General features: G+C 47.6%; 1 pseudogene; it reads right to left on the reverse strand.

Annotated features, from left to right (window-relative positions):
- Window positions 1-357: 357 nt before the first annotated feature.
- Window positions 358-5,378, reverse strand: LOC147988691 (uncharacterized; annotated as a pseudogene).
- Window positions 5,379-7,802: the final 2,424 nt, after the last annotated feature.

Below are 7,802 nucleotides of genomic sequence, written 5' to 3' on the forward strand. Positions count from 1 at the left end.
GTATATCGACCCCCCCCACGTGTTGAAGTTACCGGGAGGGGGTATGTCGACCCCCCTCGTGTTGAAGTTATCGGGAGGGGGTATATCGACCCCCCCCACGTGTTGAAGTTATCGGGAGTTTATATCGACACGACATACGTACATGGGAAAATAATATTATCGGGGATGGGTATATCGACCCCCCCCCCTCGTGTTGATGTTATCGCGAGGGGTATATCGACCCCCCTCATGTTGAAGTTATCGGGAGGGGGTATATCGACCCCCCCACGTGTTGAAGTTATCGGGAGTTTATTTCGACACGACATACGTACATGGGAAAATAATATTATCGAGGAGGGGGTATATCGACCCCCCCCCTCATGTTGAAATTATCGGGAGGGGTATATCAACGACGATAGACCTGATAAAACATAAGAAAATGAAGAAGAAATAAAAAGAGGAGAAGAAGAAAGGAATAGAGGAAAAGATCAAAGAAAAAAAGAAGAAAAAAAAAGAGGAGAAGAAGAAAGGAATAGAGGAGAAGAAGAAAAAATAGAATATTTTCTATTTTTCTCTTCTTCTCATCTATTCCTTTCTTCTTCTCCTCTTCTTTTTCTTCTTTTTTCCTCTTCTTATTTATTTCTCCTCTTCTTCCTCTCCTCTTCTTCTTTCTTTCCTCTTCTTATTTTCTTCTTTCCTATCCTTCTTTTTCTTCTTCTTCCCTTCCTAGCTAGATATATAAAACTTTTCTAAAATTGTAACTTTTGCATATATAAAACTTTTCCATGGATCATCATCTCTCATATATATTGAATATATATCCATTGTCATATATAAAAACTTTCTATATATGAACAAAAAACTTTCTATGAACAAAAAAACATTTTTGACATATATATTTAGCATATTCTAGCCACATACACATATACATCACATACACATATACATTATAGCCACATACACATATACATCACATATGAACAAAAAAATTAAACTGATAAAAATAAAAAACATATAGCCACATATGAACAAAAACATATAGCCACATACATACAAATATACATTATATATATATATGAACAAAAAAATTAAACTAATAAAAAAATACAGAGCCGGGGCGGCGGCTCACAACGGGGGCAGGCGAAGGCGCCGGCGCGCGGGGGCGGGACGGGGTAGGGGCAGGGCGACGGCGACGAGGAGCGGGCGGCGACGGCGAGCACGGGGCAGGGGCTCGGGGCGTCGGGGCGGCGCGGGCGAGCAGGGGAGCTCGAGGCGACGGCGGGGGCGGCGAGGGCGCCGGCGCTCGGGGGTGGGACGGGGCAGGGGCAGGGCAACGACGACGAGGAGCGGGCGGCGACGGCGAGCACGGGGCAGGGGCTCGGGGCGCCGGGGCGGCGCACGCGAGCAGGGGAGTTCGAGGCGACGGCGGGGGCGGCGAGGGCGCCGGCGCGCGGGGGGGCGGATGGGGCAGGGGCAGGGCGACGGCGATGACAGTGAGCACGGGCAGCCTGGCGGCGTCGAGGAGATCGGCGTCGTCGGGGGCAACTGGTGAGGGAAATCTGAAAATTTCCCAAGTGTTGCTTATATAGCAAAGGCTTTGCTCCCGGTTCGTGGCACGAACCGGGACCAATGCCCCCCTTTAGTCCCGGTTGGTGCTACCAACCGGGACCAAAGGTCTCTTTTCAGCAACCCAAAGGGCGGGAAGCGGCGAACTTTGGTCCCGGTTGGTGGCACCAACCAGGACTAAAGGGGGGCATTGGTCCCGGTTGGTGCCATGAACCGGTACCAATGCACCCCTTTAGTCCCGGCTGGTGCAACCAACCGGGACCAAAGGCCTTGCACTGGCGCGGTGCGGTGGGAAGTTTAGTCCCACCTCGCTAGCTGAGAGAGCTCGGCACCTGTTTATAAGCTGCGTTGTGGCTCAGGTACTGCGCTCCTCTCTAATATGCAGGCAGTACTTGCCTACCCTTGTCACTGCCTTGTTGGGCCTATTGGGCCTGCGGGCCTGCATCGTGGCCCATGTACAGATGGGTTTCTAGTCGTATGCAGGCCGTGTGGCCCAATAGGTGGCATTTTTTATTTTTTCCAGTATTTATTTTGTTTTTTGAATTATTTATTTCCTTTTGATTCTTGCTTTATTTTTTTTATTTTTTTTGCTTTTAGTTTTAGAAAAATTATAAACTTTCTGTTAGTGCCATTAGTTTTCAAATTTGAATAGTTAAAATTTGAATTCTTTGAAATTTATGTGAATCACAAGTTTGTGATTAACTTTACTAGAAAAATATTTTTTTCCAGTTTTTTTGTTTTGTTTTCTGCATTATTTATTTTCTTTTGTTTTTTGCTTTATTTTTTAATTCTTTTTGCTTTTAGGTCAGCAAAATTATAAACTTTCTGTTAGTGCCATTAGATTTAGAAAAATTATAAACTTTCTGACAGATTGACCCATTTGCACTTAAACAAAGGGACCTTAAAATCGTGTCTGTAGTCAAGTTCCCATATGTTCACTATGTAACCATAATATGTGTCCTTTCCCCTCTTGGTTGTTGCATCAAAGCGGACACCACTGTTTTGGTTGGTGCTCTTTTGATCTTGGTCAATCGTGTAAAATGTATTCCCATTTATCTCGTATCCTTTGTAAATCAATACAGTCAAAGATGGTCCCCTAGACAACAAGTACAGCTCATCACAAACAGTGTTGTCACCTCTGAGACGTGTTTCCAACCAACTGCTGAAAGTCCTGATATGTTCACATGTAATCAAGTCGTCGCACTGCTCCGGTTGTTTGGAGCGCAGACATACGGGGTCACCAAGGTAGAGTTCTGTAGAACTGTGTAGTGTGCTTGAGACCAAGAATATCCGTCCCAGCATATTATTGAGTCCCTTCCAAGCATGCCTTTTCCAGTCAGTCTCCCCTCATACCACGATTTAGGGAGACCTATCTTCTTAAGGCCAGGAATGAAGTCAACACAAAACCCGATGGCATCCTCTGTTTGATGGCCCATGGAGATGCTTCCTTCTGGCCTAGCGCGGTTACGAACATATTTCTTTAGGACTCCCATGAACCTCTCAAAGGGGAACATATTGTGTAGAAATACGGGTCCCAGAATGACAATCTCGTCGACTAGATGAACTAGGACGTGCGTCATGATATTGAAGAAGGATGGTGGGAACACCAGCTCGAAACTGACAAGACATTGCGCCACATCACTCCTTATCCTTGGTACGATTTCTCGATCGATCACCTTCTAAGAGATTGCATTGAGGAATGCACATAGCTTCACAATGGCTAATCGGACGTTTTCCGGTAGAAGCCCCCTCAATGCAACCGGAAGTAGTTGCGTCATAATCACATGGCAGTCATGAGACTTTAGGTTCTGGAACTTTTTCTCTGGCATATTTATTATTCCCTTTATATTCGACGAGAAGCCAGTCGGGACCTTCATACTGAGCAGGCATTCAAAGAAGATTTCTTTCTCTTCTTTCGTAAGAGCGTAGCTGGCAGGACCTTCATACTGCTTCGGAGGCATGTCGTCTTTTTCATGCAAACGTTGTAGGTCCTCCCGTCCCTCAGGTGTATCTTTTGTCTTTCCATACACGCCCAAGAAGCCTAGTAGGTTCACGCAAAGGTTCTTCGTCACGTGCATCACGTCGATTGAAGAGCGAACCTCTAGGTCTTTCCAGTAGGGTAGGTCCCAAAATATAGATTTCTTCTTCCACATGGGTGTGTGTCCCTCAGCGTCATTCGGAACAGCTAGTGCACCGGGACCCTTTCCAAAGATTACATGTAAATCATTGACCATAGAAAGTACGTGATCACCGATACGCATGGCGGGCTTCCTCCGGTGATCTGCCTCGCCTTTGAAATGCTTGCCTTTCTTTCGACATTGATGGTTGGTCGGAAGAAATTGACGATGGACCAGGTACACATTCTTCCTGCATTTGTCCAGGTATATACTTTCAGTGTCATCTAAATAGTGCGTGCATGCGTGGTATCCCTTGTTTGTCTGTCCTAAAAGGTTACTGAGAGCGGGCCAATCGTTGATGGTCACGAACAGCAACGCCTTTAGGTTAAATTCCTCCTGTCTGTGCTCATCCCATGTACGTACACCGTTTCCATTCCACCGCTGTAAAAGTTCTTCAACTAATGGCCTTAGGTACACATCAATGTGGTTGCCGGGTTGCTTAGGGCCTTGGATGAGAACTGGCATCATAATGAACTTCCGCTTCATGCACATCCAAGGAGGAAGGTTATACATACATAGAGTCACGGGCCAGGTGTTGTGATTGCTGCTCTGCTCCCCGAAAGGATTAATGCCATCCGTGCTTAAAGCAAACCATACATTCCTTGGGTCCTTTGCAAACTCATCCCAGTACTTTCTCTCGATTTTTCTCCACTGCGACCCGTCAGCGGGTGCTCTCAACTTCTCGTCTTTCTTACGGTCCTCACTGTGCCATTGCATCAACTTGGCATGATCTCCGTTTCTGAACAAACGTTTCAACCGTGGTATTATAGGAGCATACCACATCACCTTTGCAGGAACCCTCTTCCTGGGGGGCTTGCCGTCAACATCACCAGGGTCATCTCGTCTGATCTTATACCGCAATGCACCGCATACCGGGCATGCGTTTAGATCCTTGTATGCACCGCGGTAGAGGATGCAATCATTAGGGCATGCATTTATCTTCTGCACCTCCAATCCTAGAGGGCATACGACCTTCTTTGCTGCGTATGTACTATCGGGTAATTCGTTATCCTTTGGAAGCTTCTTCTTCAATATTTTCAGTAGCTTCTCAAATCATTTGTCAGGCACAGCATTCTCTGCCTTCCACTGCAGCAATTCCAGTACGGTACCGAGCTTTGTGTTGCCATCTTCGCAATTGGGGTACAACCCTTTTTTGTGATCCTCTAACATGCGATCGAACTTCAGCTTTTCCTTTTGACTTTTGCATTGCGTCCTTGCATCGACAATGACCCGGCGGAGATCATCATCATCGGGCACATCGTCTGGTTCCTCTTGATCTTCAGCAGCTTCACCCGTTGCAGCATCATTGGGCACATCGTCTGGTTCCTCTTGATCTTCACCAGCTCCCCCTGTTGCAGCATCACCGTATTCAGGGAGCACATAGTTTTCATCATACTCTTCTTCTTTGCTGTCTTCCATCATAACCCCTATTTCTCCGTGCCTCGTCCAAACATTATAGTGTCGCATGAAACCCTTGTAAAGCAGGTGGGTGTGAAGGATTTTCCGGTTAGAGTAAGACATCGTATTCCCACATTTAGTGCATGGACAACACATAAAACCATTCTGCTTGTTTGCCTCAGCCGCTTCGAGAAACTCATGCACGCCCTTAATGTACTCGCTGGTGTGTCTGTCACCGTACATCCGTTGCCGGTTCATCTGCATGCATTATATATAATTAAGTGTGTCAAAAACCATTACAGAACATCATGAATAGATAATTAAGTGACCAAATTAATAGAAATTCAGCATCACATTAAAACCAAAGTACATACATAGTTCTCATCCAACAACATATAGCTCTCCAGAGTATCTAATTAATTAAACCATACATTGAAACTATGTAAAACATTTCAATGCGAAAACAAATGCGATCATAATCGCAACCGAGGTAACAATTGATCCAACGACATAATGATACCAAGCCTCGGTATGAATGGCATATTTTCTAATCTTTCTAATCTTCAAGCGCATTGCATCCATCTTGATCTTGTGATCATCGACGACATCCGCAACATGCAACTCCAATATCATCTTCTCCTCCTCAATTTTTTTTATTTTTTCCTTCAAGAAATTGTTTTCTTCTTCAACTAAATTTAACCTCTCAACAATAGGGTCGGTTGGAATTTCCGGTTCACATACCTCCTAGATAAATAAAATCTATGTCACGTTGGTCGGCATAATTTTCATAAACAATAAATGAACCAATAGTTATAAAGATAATATATACCACATCTGAATCATAGACAGGACGAGCACTACAAAAAAAGACACATCCGTGACATTTTGGGCCAAACGAAATTTTTTCTATCATACATATGACACTTCTATGACGATAATTTTGACAAAACTCGGTATCATCATAGATGTGGTGGGCTCCTACTTCTATGACAAAAAATCATGATAGAAAATGGGCTTTTCGTCCTAGGCGGGCCGGAGACGCAGCTGCATGACATTCTTTGGGCCGTCCATGACGGAAAAACCGTGGTAGAAGCGAGGGTGCAGAAAATATCGAGGAGTCCCCGGTTACGGTGGGTGGTCGGGGGCCGAGCGATGCGCGTTTCTCTCGTACGTACGCGTGTGTGTGCGAGGCGTTGGGCTCTAACTGAACCCAAGCGAGGTGTTGGGCTCTAACTGAACCCGAGCGATTGCACTGTAGGCTACGCGTTACTAAACCCGAGCGATCGATCGATGGCTGTTAACTGAAACCGATCAAGCGATTCCTTCGCTACTGCTCCTAACTGAAGCCGATCGATGCTGCCTCTGGATGAACAGTGAGCGTTGCGGGGGGGTGGATGAACAGTTCCTGGTGGGGGTGGATGAACAGGACCCCGTGGTGTTGCCTCTGGATGAACAGTACCCCGATCGATCGAGCCGGTTGGGGCTGGATGAACAGGACCCCGTGGAGGGCTGGATGAACAGGACCACCCCGTGGAGGACAGGATGAACAGTAGCTCGTGGAAGGGTGGTTGAACAGGAGCCGTGGAGAAGGCTATTTGAACAGTAGCCGATGGAGTAGCGCGCGGTGGAGGCTGGATGAACAGGAGCCCGTGGATGAACAGTCGCAGGTGGAGGCTGGAGGAGGTCGACGATGGATGAATAGTAGCCCGTGGAGGCTGGAGGGGGTCGACGGTAGAGATGAACAGTATCTCGTGGAGTCCCGTTTTGCGGTACGCCACACCCCTCCCGATGAACAGGACCCCGTTTCGACCGCACCGCTCCAACACAAGTCCGTTTCCTCCGTTTTGCGGTACACCACACCCCTCCCGATCAACAGGACCCCCGTTTCGACCGTAGGAGGTCCGTTTTCTCCGTTTTGCGGTATGCCAGACCCCTCCCGATGAACAGGATCCCGTTTCGAACATGGCCGGTCGAACACAAGGTTGTTTCCTCCGTTCTGCGGTACTCCAGGCCTCGTTTCCATCGCCTGTTCCGTCCAAGCCCTCCCGATGAACACGACCACACATTCCATTGCCTCCCCATGAACACGACGACTATGCTGTTTCTCCATTCCAACCCAGCCATGTACACGAGCCCTGGCTGTACGTATGCACGAGTAGGCGTTCGAGACCCCGCCCGTATGTACACATACGTGGCCGTATTTTCTTTCTTACACCCTGGCCTCTGTACATACATGTACATTCTACGTGCGCACCTCTACTACGACACATGCGCGCCTCTACATCGACCAGTATATATGTACGTACACGTTCGCGACCAGAATGACAAAGCTACGTACGCTTCGACCAGGTGGGTCCCGACTGTCAGGCACTTCCTTGCGTGCGAAGATGTAGCTGGTGGGTCCCAGTAGTCAGGGGGAAGCGTTTTTTTCACAAAATACAGTGGCCCGTCCGGTGGGTCCCAGCTGTCAGGTGGAGGAATCATTATTTTCCGCGTAATAAGGAGACACTTGCTGTGACCGTGGACCCAGCTGTCAGCCTCTCCACGTACAGTCCACGTCCGATGGAAGTCGTTCCTTGACCACATTGACCACGCCGTGCCAAGAGCACCAGGGCGGTGGACGATGGCGAGGCCTAGGAAGTGGACGGCGGGGAGCCAGGGAAGAGGCGGTAGTGGAAGCCC

This window comes from Triticum urartu, chromosome 1A (assembly GCF_056163025.1).
Source record: "Triticum urartu cultivar PI428250 chromosome 1A, HENAU_Tu73, whole genome shotgun sequence".
In the NCBI taxonomy this organism is placed as follows: domain Eukaryota; kingdom Viridiplantae; phylum Streptophyta; class Magnoliopsida; order Poales; family Poaceae; genus Triticum; species Triticum urartu.